Source organism: Lagenorhynchus albirostris, chromosome 7 (assembly GCF_949774975.1).
Source record: "Lagenorhynchus albirostris chromosome 7, mLagAlb1.1, whole genome shotgun sequence".
NCBI classification, from domain to species: Eukaryota; Metazoa; Chordata; class Mammalia; order Artiodactyla; family Delphinidae; genus Lagenorhynchus; species Lagenorhynchus albirostris.
Window position 1 is genome coordinate 3,969,112 of NC_083101.1, and position 15,644 is coordinate 3,984,755.

General features: G+C 48.7%; 1 long non-coding RNA gene across 1 annotated transcript; it reads right to left on the reverse strand.

The window, feature by feature from the left end:
• Positions 1-4,503: 4,503 nt before the first annotated feature.
• Positions 4,504-7,895, reverse strand: LOC132522725 (uncharacterized). The gene is made up of 3 exons (XR_009541310.1): positions 6,576-7,895; positions 5,519-5,757; positions 4,504-4,697 (listed from the first exon to the last, which is right to left on the reverse strand). It is a non-coding gene; the product is annotated as an uncharacterized LOC132522725 (long non-coding RNA).
• Positions 7,896-15,644: the final 7,749 nt, after the last annotated feature.

The window sequence follows — 15,644 nt, forward strand, 5'->3', positions numbered from 1 at the left end:
GTACCTTTCACGTGCCAGGTCCCTCCTTCTTCCCCCTTCCCTCCTCCCAGCTCGGGCTGCCAGAACAAGACACCACATACTGGGTGACTTAAACAGCATTTATTTCTCACAGAGGCTGGGAAGTCCAAGGTCAAGTTGCCAGCAGATTGAGTCTCCGGTGAGGACAAGCTTCCAGGCTTGTAGACAGCCGCCATCTTGCTGAGGCCTCACATGGCAGAGAGAGGACAAGCTCTGGTTTCTCTTCCTCTTCTTAAGAGGACACTAATCCCCTCATGGGGGTCCCAACCTCATGACCTCATCTAAACCTATCTCCCATCCAAAGGCCCCACCTCCAAATACCATCACATTCATTCATCAACATATGAATTTTGGGGAGACACAGACATTTGGTCCATTACATTCCCTTAGCTAATACATGTTTACTGAGTACCTACTAGGTACCAGATGCTAGGGTTTCAAACAAGAACCAGACAGGAGCCCTAGTGAGCTTCTTCTTTGTCTAGCAGGTGGGACAGAATACCCAGACATTTACAATTTGGGCTAATAAGTGCTGTGATGTGAACGTGGTTTGCATGTAAACAAGGAGCTTGGGGCATCGGGAAATGGACCCAGACTTGGAGAGTTAGTGAAGGAAGTGGCATCTAAGTTGACGCCAGGCTGAGTTGGTTGGGAGAAGGAAAGTAGGGAAGGATGTGCAAAGGGCTGGAGGCCAGAACCTTCAGGGAAGTGACAGCAGCCAAGTTCAGTCTGAGTGGAGGGTGGCAACTGAAGGAAGGGGAGGGAAGGATAGGACACTTGAGAGATGAGCCTAGAGAGGAAAGAAGGAGCACGATCAGGAAGATTCCTGCCTGGCTTAGAACCTTTAATGAGGGGCTTCCTTGGTGGTGCAGTGGTTGGGAGTCCGCCTGCCGATGCAGGGGACACGGGTTCGTGCCCCGGTCCGGGAAGATCCCACATGCCGCGGAGCGGCTAGGCCCGTGAGCCATGGCCGCTGAGCCTGCGCGTCCAGAGCCTGTGCTCCGCAACGGGAGAGGCCGCAACAGTGAGAGGCCCGCGTACCGCAAAAAAAAAAAAAAAACCTTTAAGGAGTTCCCTTTGCCCACAGGACAGAAATCTCAGCTTCAGAGATTAGCGCTCACTGTTTTCATGGTGTCAGAACTCTTTCAAATGACAGAACTTTTTCAGATGCAACTTGCAGAAACCCGATTTAAACTTGTTTAAGAACAACAAGGTAAAAAGAGACGAAATTGAGCTATTTGTAATGAGGTGGATAGACCTAGAGTCTGTCATACAGAGTGAAGTAAGTCAGAAAGAGAGAGACAAATACCGTATGCTAACACATATATATGGAATTAAAAAAAAATGTCATGAAAAACCTAGGGGTGAAACAGGAATAAAGACACAGACTTACTAGAGAATGGACTTGAGGCTATGGGGAGGGGGAAGGGTAAACGGTGACAAAGCGATAAAGAGGCATGGACATATATACACTACCAAACGTAAGGTAGATAGCTAGTGGGAAGCAGCCGCATAGCACAGGGAGATCAGCTCGGTGCTTTGTGACCGCCTGGAGGGGTGGGATAGGGAGGGTGGGAGGGAGGGAGACGCAAGCGGGAAGAGATATGGGAATATATGTATGTATATAACTGATTCATTTTGTTGTGAAGCTGAAGCTAACATACCATTGTAAAGCAATTATACTCCAATAAAGATTTTAAAAAAAAAAAAAAAAAAAAGAACAACAAGGGACTTCCCTGGTGGTCCAGTGGTTAAGAATCCGCCTTCCAGTGCAGGGGACGATCCCTGGGCAGGGAATTAAGATCCCACATGCCACGGGGCAATTAAGCCCACATGCCGCAACTACTGAGCCTGTGTGCTCTGGAGCCTGTGGGCCACAACTACAGAGAAGCCCGCGTGCCGCAATGAAGAGCCCGTGCACCTCGATGAAAGATCCCGCATGCCACAACTAAGACCCAATGCAGCCAAAAAATAAATAAATAAATATTTAAAAAGAAAATGGTTCCCTGTGGTCAGGGGCCACACAGTTGTCAAAAAAAAAAAAAAAAAAGAACAAAACAATTACTTCATGTCACTGAAAAGAGTCTACTTCAGGTATGGCTGGATCCAGATGCTCACATGATATTGCCTGGATCTCATTCGTTCCAGCCTCAGGACATTTGCATTCGTTGTCCCCTCTGCTGGATGGCCCAACCCCAGATCTTTCCATGGCTGACCCCTTGTCATCCAGGTCTCAGCTGAAATGTCACCGCTGTAGCGAGACCTCCTTTGCCATTAACTAAAGCCTGACTTTCCCACCCCAGACACTTTCTGTTTCATCAGCCTTACTCTTCTTAGCATTCATAATTAACTGAAAATATCTTCTGGATTTATTTCCTCTTTATTTATTTATTTTTGGGGCCTCACTGCCCACAAGGAATGTGGGCACTACAAGAGCAGGGGTCTCATTTCCCTGGCTTACAGCTGAATCTCAGTGTATGGTAGATACTGATGATGTAGTTACAGAATGAATGGATCAATCAATCAATGCATGAATATCTCACTTTCCATCTCTCAGCTTTGCTTTATCCTGCGGCTGAGATCCTCAGCATTACCAGTTTGAGTCTATAAGCTTAGAAACTCCAGTGGAAAGAAAGCTGCTCTCTCAATAGTTTCAGTTAGAGGCCAGGGAGTGACTCTGATTGGCTCATCTCTGCACCATTCACTGTAGCAGGAAGAGGGATATGGGCCAACCTGCTAAAACCACGGGAGAGTGGAAAAAGGGTTTGGGCAAGGACACAGAATAAAGCCAGAAAAGTGTTTAGGGGTGTAGCTGCCACCTTCTAACCATCTTCTCATTGTCACCTGAATATGCTGTGTCCTTCCTGCTGGAGACTGTCGATTAAAAAAAAAAGCACAGCCTGAAAGCTGAGAATTATATTTTATTGGGGGCATTACTGAGGACTTAAGCCCAGGAGACAGCCTCGCAGGTAGCTCTGAGGGACTGTTCTAAAGAGGTAAGGGAGGAGCCAGGATATATAGGAGTTTTTGCAAAAACAAAACAAAACAAAACAAAACAAAAAGCAGGTAGTCGAACATCGAAAGATTATTGCTAATTAAAGAAAAACCGGGGAACTTCCCTGGCGATCCAGTGGTTAAGACTCCGCGCATCCACTGCAGAAGGCGTGGGTTTGCCCCTGGTCGGGGAAATAAGATCCCTCATGCCGCACAGCACAGCCAAAACACCCAGGCACCTCAAGTTAATGAATTTAGGGTTTTTCTATGAATGGGAAAATGCAAGAGTCTGGGCTTAATGAAATTATTCCTTTGATGTGCATCTTAACTGTCTAGGGTCAGTATCCTGTTTTTCTCCATCCTGAATCCCCTGGGGTGCACCCTTGTGTGTGGTTGCAGTGGCTGAGGGCTTGGTGGTCACAACATCCTTTGTTTACTGATATGGCAGGTGAGTTCTTTATCCACCAGACCAAATTCCAACTCCTGCCTTTGCCCTTCCTGTTCCCCCTGCCTGGAATGTCCTTTTTCTTCAGTCTACTCCTCCAGGAAGCCTTCCAGACTTCCCACAATCTCTGGGTCACCTGTAGTATAAAGGATTTGGCCCACCACGACAACCCTTGGATTCTTGTCTCTGTCCATTGTCATGGGCACTCAGCTGCTTCTTAATAAGACCAGCAGCTATCTGAGGGGAAGGATCCTGTGGAATCCTGTCTCAGCAGACGACAGGCACAGACTGACCCCAGTAAGGCTGGCCTGTGCTGTGCTGGGTGTGCTGCAGGGTTCAGCCTCTGGTCCCAGCATCAGCGGGCATCGGCTCTGTGACCTTGGGTACATTTATGGCCTTGGCTTAGAATGGCCACAGAATGCAGCAAGCGGGAGCTGAGCTGAGCCCACCCGTCCTGGGGACGAGAGGATGGACCAGGTGGTCTTTGCCCTGGGGGTGAGCCCAACGGTGACCCTCCTACCACCACCACCACCAATCCTCCTCTGTCTCCTGGAGCCGGAAAGGCACCCATCGCGGTCCTGCTGCGACTCAGTCATTCAGGGAGACTGGGGAGCTCTGTCCAAGCCCAGGAGCTGCAGGCAGCTGAGGTGGAGGGAGCCCCACCCTGCCTGCCCCTCGCGGACGGCACTCCGTGCGGGCCGACCCCACCTCCCAGGCGCCCGTGCTCCGCGGGAGGCAGCAATTCGCCACACGGTGGCGCTCCTGCCTACTTTTCCTTTAGCAAAAACTAGCCCGAAAACTCTATCCATCTTTCTATCTATCTATCCATCCATCATCCATCTATCTAATTACTGCTTAAATTACAAGAATGAAATATGATCAGAGTAGAAAGAAGAAAATAAAATATGCTCCTCCATCCTGACGTGTATCCTTTTAATTTCCCTCCCTCTCTCCCTGCCTCTTCCCCCCTCCCTTTCTCTCCCTCTCCTTCCTCTCCCCCTCTCTCCAGTCTCCCTCTCCCCACACATACATATGTGTGTATAATGTTTTCGATTCAAACAAATCTTTATTGGCCCTTTGCTCTTGGGTACCACACAGGCATTATCTCCCTCGGTCTGTGAGCTCAACCCTCCCATGCTCCTGCCTCCAGGAATCTCGAGATGGGGACGGGTAGCTTCCTGGTGGAAGACCACGGTGTGAGGTTCTGGGGTGCCTTCACTTCACAAGATGGTTGGTTCGCCTAGAGGAGCACGACAGGAAAGAGGGGCTTCGAGAAATCAGGGAAGGCAGGGAAGCAGGGGGTACAAGAGAGGAGCCTTCAAGGGCCAGCGTTCCTGCTTGATGCCTCCCAGCATCCCCGGGAGGGGCATCAGACAGAGCGCTGGGACCCTGTCAAGTAGCTCATCTGCTCTTTCTACCCCACAGCGACTTCATGAAACCCTCTGGCAGGAGGCAGCCCTTCATAATGGAGACTGGTGTTTTATTGCCTCCCATCTAGATGATTCATGTATGTTTTGTTTTGTTGTTGTTGTTGCTGTTTTTGCGGTACGTGGGCCTCTCACTGTTGTGGCCTCTCACTGTTGTGGCCTCTCCGGTTGTGGAGCACAGGCTCCGGACGCGCAGGCTCAGCGGCCGTGGCTCACGGGCCCAGCCGCTCCGCGGCATGTGGGATCTTCCCGGACCGGGGCACGCACCCGCGTCCCCTGCATCGGCAGGCGGATTCTCGACCACTGCGCCACCGGGGAAGCCCTCATATATGTTTTATAAAACATAAATCCCCGGTGGCAATTAACAGAGCTGATAACGTCGGATTCTCCAGAGTCACTTGGGGGCAATGGGTGCATCGTGCCTGTACTCAGACCTGGGCTTGCTCCTGGCCTTGACACACACCCGCTGCAGACCACAGGCAGACATTAGTCTCCCCGAGCCTCAGACTTGCCGTCTCTAAAACAGGGCTAAGATAAAGCTTCCCTTGGAGCTGTAGGTAGCAAATGAGATAATACATGCAAAACATTTTATAAACGCTAAAATGCTTTAAATGTGTAAGTTATCACATCTCACCAGAAATATTCAGCTGTGGAACTCTGCCCTCTCTTTCATGGGCTAGTCCAGAAGCCTTAGCTGCTGAGGGCAAACAAGCAAACAGGGCGCGTCCGCCTGATTCCTACCGGGTGGGCTGTGCTAATTTACGTGGCAGGCTGGTTATTAATGAAACACACGGCATCTGGTTACTGCGCCATAAGCTCCCGGTGACTTCCGCGCCTGTGTTCTCTGGATACTCGCAGGGAGCCCTCGCGAGGCTGCAGGCACAGGGGAAGGAATGAGAGTCTCGTGAACATTCACCCATGCCAGAGAGGGTGCAGGGCCGTCACAAGCCTCGCCTCTTTTAGTCCCAGGTAGCATTTTGTCACTTGGAAGTATTGACCAAATGATGGGAAACCAAGCACCACCCCCCAGGTACAGCTGGTACCACAGCCAAGTCCACACAGTGATGCGTGGGGGCATCTGCCTGAGCAACCAGGGCAAGGACCCCACCTCCTATTCCCCAGGGTTTCTCCAGCACCATGCCTGGCACAGCCCAGGATCGGTAAGCTTGTGACGCATGGATGCTAGTTTGTATTCTTCCCAACAAGCACTGCGTGTGGGGGTGGGGGGCGGTTCACTAGCCAGCCTGAGGAGGGTGAAAATCCCCCAGTGGGTCCTCACCTCCTCGGTCAAGCCCCATCAGGTAGCCCCAGGGAGCGGTGGCCTTGGTGCCTGCGTAGTTGCAGCCATCAGAGGAGTTTTCTGTGGCTGTTGAGCGGGGAGAGGCCCTCTCTCCCCCGATATCCTACGTGGGTCAGGGGGCTTTGGGCCTGGGGCATGGCTTCAGTCTCCAGACCGAGGAAGCAAAGCCTCAAAGGAACCCATAAAGAAGTGAGAGCCGAGGAAAGACATTCAGGACGACATACACCTCTCTGCAGAGAACTCGAAATACAAACCCATCTGGGAAAGAACAGTCTATCTCAAGGCTGATCAGCATTAGAAGTGACCTGCAGGGGGCGCTGCCTTCCAGCTTCTAGGATTTGCACTCAATTTACATTTATTTTGCCTGTACCTTCAGAGGTTTTCAAATTACCATTTTATCATTGTCCCCTGAAGGGTGAGCATTTTTCTCTTCCGGTTGTTTCTTATCTACCCAAGAGCATGTAGGGAGGTCTCCTTCTCTGAAGAAAAGAATGTAGAAGCTGGGGAGAGGGTGAGGACATAGCAGTCTTGTGACTACAGTTGGTACATCCTTGAAAGGTGGTCTGTCCACGCATTTCTGCAAGATGAGTGGTTTGCAGTTTAAAAGGACACGTGTCATAAGCTCATTTGGAAAGCAGGAAAGAATCCTTTACAAATCACCCCACCCAGATCCAGCCATTCCTCTCCTGGGTGTGCACCTGAAGCATCAAAGTGGGGACTCAAAGAGATACCCGTATGCCCGTCTTCCCAGCAGCGGTATTCACAACAGCCAAGCGGAGGAGGCTACCCAGGGTCTATCGACAAATGAATAAGTAAACAAAATAGAGTATATCTGTGCAATGGAATATTCAGCCTTAAAAAGGAAGCGAATTCTGACACGTGCTACAACACAGATGAACCTTGAAGACATTCTGTTAAGTACAATAAGCCAATCACAGAAAGATAAATACTTTATTCCACTTACACGAGGTATCTGGAGAAGTCAACATCACAGAGACAGAAAGTAGAATAGTGGCTGCTAGAAGCTGTGGGTGAGGGATGAGTTATTTAATAGGTACAGCGTTTCTGTTTTGCAAGATGAAAACGTCCTGGAGATGGATGGGGGTGATGGCTGCACAGCAATGGGAATGTGCTTAATGCCCCCGAACTGTACACTTAAACATGGTTAAGATGGCAAATGTTATGCGATGCGTAGTTTGCCAAAGTTAAAAACAAACGTCTGCCCAATCCTTCATTTTCACAGACACAGAGAGCGAGAGTGAAGCCCGGAGTATCTCACCATCTCGTGATGAGGATCTCAGATTTCCCTTCGCTGCGCAGTCCAATTATTATTTTCTGATCTTCACGTATTTTTGCAAGTTTTTATTATGAAAAATTTCCAAAAAGAAAGCAAGTGAAACATGTCTGATGAACACCTATATATCCCTCACTGTTATTCAACAAGTTATCATTTGCCAACTGTGCTTTATGTCTCTATATGCATATATATGTACATATAAATGTGTTTCGTTTTGATAAAACACTTTGAAGATGTATTGCAGACATCATGACACTTCACCCATAAATACTTGAGCATGTATCTCCTAAAAACAGATATTCTTATATCATCATGTAACTGTCATTATCACACCTAAGAAAACTGTCAATAATTTCCTAGTATCATTGCATATTCATTTCAGACTCACATTTTTTTTTTTGCAATCTCCCCCCATTTTCTCGTAGAGTGGCTCTTTTAGAATCAAGATCATGCCAAGTTTCAAGCATTGCGTTTGCCTGTTTCTTCAGCCTCCTTTATGATAGAACAGCGCCCCCTACCCCTTTCTTTTGACTTTGATCCCCCCCCAAAACCCCACCCCCTCAAAAGAGCTCAGGCCAGCCTGGTAGAAGGGTCTGCTTTCCAGATTTGTCTGATTGTTTCCTTGAGGTGCCGTCTAACCTGTTCCTCCATCCCATGTATACTGGACGTTAGGGCCAAGGCTTGATGCAGTTCAGCTGAGATGTCTTGGGCAAGGATATTTCTCAGGTGATGCTGTGTGCGCCACAGCATTGGCGGTACCTAATGTCAGGTTGTCCCACCTTAGTGATGCTAAGTTTGGTCACTGGGTTAAAGAGGTGACAGCCAGCTCTCTCCATCATAAAGGTGAGGTGAGAAGCAGGCTGTCGAGTAGGACTTTGTCGTCATGCAAGCATCCTGTTCCCCACAGCTTCTCCTAATGGGTTCAGCTTCCACCGCTGAATCAACTGTTTCATTGATGGTTGCAAAATGGTGATCCTTCTAATTCTTTCACTCCTTCCACATTTATTAACTGTTTTGTTTTTTTTTTCTGTAAAGATGAGCTTTCCCTCATTAACTGTGGATGAGCCAGAGTTCTTCCAAATATCAGAGTGTAAATGATTCATCTTTTCTTTTTAATTGCTGATTTCCATAATAAGGTGTTGGCATAATTGGATTTTTAAAATTTTCTCTCTCCTTTTCCCCCCTTAATTCTGAGTATCACTATGAACTCATGGATTTGTATTTTTTCAATGATTTACATTACATTCCAAAGATTCCTTTTTATGGTCAGTGTATTAGCTTCTGAGGGCTGCTTTAGCAAACGACCACAACTGGGTGTCTTATGCAGCAGAAGTGTATTCTCTCTCAGTTCTGGAGGCCGGAAGTCTGAAATCAATTACATCTCTTGTTCTGTGAACTGTTCATGTCTTTTGCCCTCTTTTTCTAGGAAATAAGTGAGTTAAAAAAAAAGACGTTACGGAATTCTCTCTATATTAGGAGGCTTATTTGTGAAATAAGTTGCAAATATTTTGTCTCAGTTTATTTGTTTTGTCTTTGCTTGTTTTCTTCTTGCCTTACAAAAGGAGTTTTGTTTTGTTTTGTTTTTTACTTTGTTTTGGAGGTCGTCTGATTCATCAGCCATTTCTTCTTTTGCTTCTGACTTTTCAGCCATTTTCGGAAAGGTTTTCTTCACTCTTTTTTTTAACGTTTCTATCGGAGTATAATTGCTTTACAATGGTGTGTTAGTTTCTGCTTTATAACAAAGTGAATCAGTTATACATATACATCTATCCCCATATCTCTTCCCTCTTGCGTCTCCCTCCCTCCCACCCTCCCTATCCCACCCTTTCACTCTTGATTACAGAAAATTCACCTGTGTTGTTTTCTTCTAGCACTTTTATGGTTCCACTTTTGACACCTAAGAGCTCTGATCCCTTTGGAGTTTTTTCCTGATTACAGGGTGTGAAGTAGGGATCCAGATTTCTCTTTTCCAAATAGTCCCTGCATATTCTTCAAGGGGGGCCCAGCTAAAATAAAACCCCTGGTTGTGAATGCTTCTGCTTTGGGGAAGGGGACGGTCTCATGATGGCCAGGAAACTCTTTTTTCTCTTTTTTTTTTTTTTTTTTTGCGGTACGTGGGCCTCTCACTGTTGTGGCCTCTCCCGTTGCGGAGCACAGGCTCCGGACACGCAGGCTCAGCGGCCATGGCTCACGGGCCCAGCTGCTCTGTGGCATGTGGGATCTTCCCGGACCGGGGCACGAACCCGCGTTCCCTGCATCGGCAGGCGGACTCCCAACCACTGCGCCACCAGGGAAGCCCCAGGAAACTCTTAAACATGGAGAACACTGTGTACTGTGGTCCTACACATCATACTGCAAGGGGTGTACAGAGATGTGCTTGGGGATTTGGGTGAGGAAGTGGCCTGCCAAGGAGACAGATAGCCCAGGATTTCAAAGTTACATTGGTAAGCATGAAAGTCAAGATTGAGCCCTTGTCAATATTCAACAGACAACTTCCGCCTCTTCTCTCCTCAACTCTCAAACCTTCAGAGGATCCTCCTTGCCTCCAGATACAGTTCAGGCTTATTTCCTTTTTTATTTCACATTTTTATTGGAGTATAATTGCTTTACAGTGGTGTGTTAGTTTCTGCTGTATAACAAAGTGAATCAGCTATACGTATACATATATCCTCATACCTCCTCCCTCTCACGCCTCCCTCCCACCCTCCCTATCCCACCCCTCTAGGTGGTCACAGAGCACCGAGCTGATCTCCCTGTGCTATGCGGCTGCTTCCCACTAGCTGTCTATTTTACATTTGGTAGCGTATCTATATCCATCAGTCTTCGTTATTTTTTTCAGCTCGGGACCCTCCATGCCTTGCCTTTCTTATCTCCTGTTTCATGTATATCTTAAATCTGACAATTTATCAGCCAATGAGCCTTACGTGGTCTTACGTACATGCCTTTATTCAAGCTGGGTCTTCCTCCTGAAAAGCCCACCTGCCTCGACACCATTTATCAAACTTCTGATTAAACTGGAAGCAAAGTTCAAACCTCATCCCCACCAATAAGTTGCCCTCATCGTTCCAAGTGCAGCCACTTTGCAAAGTGGTTCTGGGCTGGACCTGACTCTGAGTCACACTGCGGTGGGTCCCCCTTCCATCTCATCTGCTGGACTCCATGCACCTTAAAAGCAGGTGTAGGGGATTGACAAGTGTTCTCTCCCCACCCCCAATTCATACCCACCGAGAACCTCAGAATGTGACCTTATTTGGAAATAGGGTCTTTGCAGATGTAATTCAGTTCAGATGAAGTCATACTGAATTGATGTGGGCCCTAAACCCAATGACTGGTGTTCTTTCTTTCTTTGTTTCTGTCTTTGCTGTGTCACGTGGCTTGTGGGATCTTAGTTCCCTGACCAGGGACTGACCCTGGGGCCGCGACAGTGAAACCGCCAAGTCCTAACCACTGAGCCACCAGGGAATTCCCCATGACTGGTGTTCTTATAAAAAGAGAGGACACGCAGTGACACAGAGAAGTGTGTCGCCTCTTTGCTGTCACCTCTTTAACCCAGTGACCAAATTTAGGCCATGTGAAAACACACAGGGAGAGAGACGGCCAGGCACAGAGGGAAGCAGAGAGTAGAGGGACGCAGTTGCAAGCCAAGAACATCAAAGATGGCTGGCAACCCCCAGAAGGTAGGAGAGGGCATGGGACATTCCCCATCACAGACTCCAGAAGGGACCAGCCCGGCTGACCCTTTGATTGCAGACTTTTGGCGTCCAGAACTTAGAGAGAACGCACTTCTGTGGTTTAAAGCCACGCGGTCTGTGTACTTTGTCACAGCAGCCTGAGGACACTCATGCATCAGGGAACAGTAATGACGATACTCATAGGTGCCCACACTTTGGCATGCGCTCTGATAGGCATTTACATGAGTCTCTCACTGGACCGTCCTAGTGACCCTCTGAGTTGGGTAGTTAAGGTATTGGTGGCATCCCCACGTCCAGGTATAGAAACTGAAGTTTGGTTACTCACCCAGGGCACACTGCCAAGTTGTAGAGCCAGGATCCCAACTCAGCCTTACTCCCTCTGTCCTCCCCAGATGGCCTGGTTCGCGCACTGCACACCTGTGGCCGCCATGCCAACTGTCCTTTATGAGTAAGGGCTGGAAAAGGCATTCTTGAACAAAACCACAGAAACCCAAATTATAAGTCAAAAAAGGAGGAGTTGATTACATCAAAATTAATGTCTCTTTTCCAGCAAAGTACAATATAGTTAATAGGAAGATAACAGGTGGGGGAAGACACTTGAAATATCTAGAGTCAGCGAAGGACACATTTCCGTGTGTTGCAATCCTGCAAAGCAACAAGGAAAAGATAGTAACTCTCCTGAGAGAAAAATGGTCAAAAGATAAGAACTGACCATTTATGGAGGATGAAACCCACAAGACTGACAAGAATATTAAAAAATGCTCCATCTCATTAAGAGAGAGGTAAGTTAAAACAAGAATGGCTCACTATAGCCCTATTATACTTTACAATTAAGAGTGTTGGCAGGGATGTGGGCATTTCTGTAGACTTCTAGTGAGACTGTAGCCTGGGGCAGCTGTCCTGGAGAACAGTTGGGTGGTGTTTCTTAAAAGTAAGTCTGTGTAAAAATTTTGGAGGTGATGGATATGTTTAGTCCCTGGGCTGTGGTGATGGTACCACAGGTGCATGCCATGTCCAAAGTCATCAAGATATAACATTAATCTTTTGTGTATCAATTATACCCCTGTAAAGCTAATTTTTTTTTCTCTAAAAACAACAGAGTAAGTCCATGCATAGTCTATGATCCACCAGTTTTAGTCCTAGTTACGTATCCCAAAGAAATTCTCAGCTGGACGCATACGGGAACAAGTAGTGAAGTTTATCACAGTGTTGTTTCTGGTGGCACTATGGGTGTCGTTCCCTGGGAGAGTGGAGAGTAGATCAGGGCAGATCCACATCATTGAATAATCGTCAGCAGTTAGAAGGTACTGGCTGCACGTATACAGGGCAAGGAACATGAAGCTTCAAGACATAAAGTTGAGTGGGGAAAAAAGTAAGAAGCAGATCGCCATTTATGACATAATCCATTCAACTAAGTTAAAAATATATGCATATATTTATATACATATGTGTCCATTCGGACACAGTGCTAGACAGCAAGGGGACAATGACAGGACTGGAGAGGCCAGGGCTGCTGAGAGTCTCAGGGGCTACTGCCAGGAGCTTGGAGTCCACCCTCCAGTAAATGTGTGACCCCTGAAAGCAAGGGGCTGCCACACAGAAAGGTGAAGCAAGAGAACTACTCAAATGGATGAACTTATGACATTGAAAAGGACATGTTTTTGACTAGTGGTGTCCTTCCAAAGGCCTTCAAATCTCATTGCATCTGGAAGGTCTTTTGTTTGTGAGGGACAGAAACCCAACTGAAACTAACATCAGCGGAAATAGTTTTTGCCTCATGGAACTCGGAGGACCAGGGTGAAGCTCGCATCAGGGACTCCGGAGTTTGAGGGGGTAGCAACCTACATTTCTCTTTCCATCTCTGTCTCTCTTTGTCTCTGTTTCTCTGTGTCTTTTCCATCTTTTGGCGGACTCCTCACAGCGTTTGGTGTAGGTGAGGGAGAGGGGGAGGGTCACAGCTTTCTCATCCCAGTTTAGTGACCCCAGAGGAAAGACAACATCTCTTTCAGCATCCACGTATAAAGACTCAGGGAAGCACCCTGATTGGCCCAACTTGGGTCACATGTCCAACTGTACCAACCCCTTTGGCTGGATGCCCAGGACCTTGGATTGGCTAGACCTGGTCCAGGTACCTGTGGCCTGAGGGTGATGCTGTGGTTGTCCCCAGGAAGGGGAGGGGGAGATGCTGCACAGATGAATGCCTCACACACATCAAGTGGGCGCCACCTGCCTCCAAGGGCTCACCCCTTCTGTTTTCTGTCACACTCATCCAGGCTGGACATCAGTTGGAGAAAGCCCGGTCAGGAAGCCCCTGCCATGGGGAGGCTCCAGGGTGGTACGTGGAAGGTAGTGGTCTGATTAACGTCTATTTAGCCAATGACAAAAATCAACCCCAGTAAAGCAGAAAACAGCAAGGCAGCCCCTGGGGAGTGGACGGAGACAGTGGCAGGGCTGCCTCTGCCTTTCTTCCCAGCTTCTTCTCACAGCCCCTGGTGGTCCATATTGAGAGAATTACCATTCTTCTTCCAGACACTGTATAAACAGTAACAGCGTGGTTATGGCCCCCTTGAGGTCCAGGAGCTGAGGAGGCTCCTGTAACATTGCTCCCTTCCACGGAGGAGAGCATTCCAGCAGAATGAGATCACGGAGCCCAGGAAGACTGTGGGTAGGGAAGGGGGGTTCCTGGGCTGGAGCTCTGGAGCAGTGCCCATCCCCCGACTCCATCCCTTAACCTAACTCTCCCAATCACTGGTGGTCTCAGAATGGGCCTGAGTTCCTGCCATGGTGCTAACGCAAAGGCAGGAATCTGTTCCTGAACCCAGACCGCCCCGCCCCTTCTCCCCCAAACTTTCCATCTCTGGGCCCCGAGCCGACTATGCTGGGTAACTACACGGAAGTCAGCACCGGGTGGCCTGACTCCAGGCAGTGGCTGCATGCTGACTGTGAGTGCAGTTAACAAATTAACAAAACTAACATTTATTGACATAGGTGCTATGCTGGTTACATCTTAACGTCTCATTGAATCCACCCCAAATCCCCATTAGGTAGGCATTATTATTACCCCTATGCTGCAGATGAGGAAACTAAGGCTCACCCAGTCAGCACGATGGCAGAAACCTGCCTTCACGCTCTCGTCTGTTTGAATCACGACCTCTTGGCTTCCCCCAGCTGCCTCCATGGTGTGTTAGGCTGGTGGAATTTCCAGGTCAATGCTCACCTCCCCCAGAAGCCAGAATGATTATAAAGGATGTGCACGGCTCAAGGGTCCCCAGGAGGAGTGTGGGTGCGGGTAGGTGGGTAGAGGCCAAAATACAGCCCGGGCTCTGCTCACGTGGGCTATGGGCCCAGAAGGAGTGCCTTTTTTTTTAATTCTCACAAAGGCAACCCACGGACTAACAGTAGCCGACCACCCTGGGCCTCTTGGAATTCTGACAGCACCCAACGCGCTAGCCGCTCACACAGCAGGTCCCTTAAGCCATATGCCGCCTTGCCTCGTGACCCAACTAGTTCCCATGACCAAACGTGTTATTTCCATAACTCCCCCGGCCCGGCAGGCACTTGCTTCTTTTAGTTCTTTTCTTTCCAAACTTTAGTTCTTTTTTTTTTTTTTTTTTTTTTTGCGGTACGCAGGCCTCTCACTGTTGTGGCCTCTCCCGTTGCAGAGCACAGGCTCCGGACGCGCAGGCTCAGCGGCCATGGCTCACGGGCCCAACCGCTCCGCGGCATGTGGGATCCTCCCGGACCGGGGCACGAACCTGCGTCCCCTGCATCGGCAGGCGGACTCTCAACCACTGCGCCACCAGGAAAGCCCCAAACTTTAGTTCTTTTCTTCCCAAACGCCTCTCCCATTCCTATTTCATGAAACCTACCTTTCTTTTAAAACCCGGCGGGATGCTCACTCTTTCAGAAAGCCTTTCAGACACCACAGCTCAACTGCGGCCTCTCTCAGGCTGCTTTGTACCAGTCACAGCGTCTACTATCCCCTGCCTCTGATAAGGGCCATCGTCCTTCAAGCATTCACTCGACGCGGGTCGCCGTGCTAAACACTCTCCATACTTTTTCTCCCTGAATCCTCACTTTACTCCTGTTCTTATGCCCATTTCACAGAGGAAGAAACTGAGGCTCAAGGGCCTTCAAGACTTGCCCAGGTTTACACTGCTAGGAAGCAGCGGAGCAGGAACTGAACTGAGGGGTTCTGCTTTTAAAGCTGCCTGCTCTGATCAGGGTGGTTTTCCATAGACGTCGCGACCAGGTCTGAAACGCCAGCAATCTGAGGGTAGAAGCCACCGTGGGTCTCCGTAGGCCCAGAAGTGGGCTTCTGTAAATACTCCGCGAAGGAAAGAAGGCTGCCCTGGTGCAGCTTTTCTCTTTCCGCAGATGAGCTGCCACTCCTCCAAGGCTCCACAGCAGACCCTTCGCCCACAGGGGCCCTACGGGCTCTTCGGGAAACATGAACGCAGCTCTGCGGCCG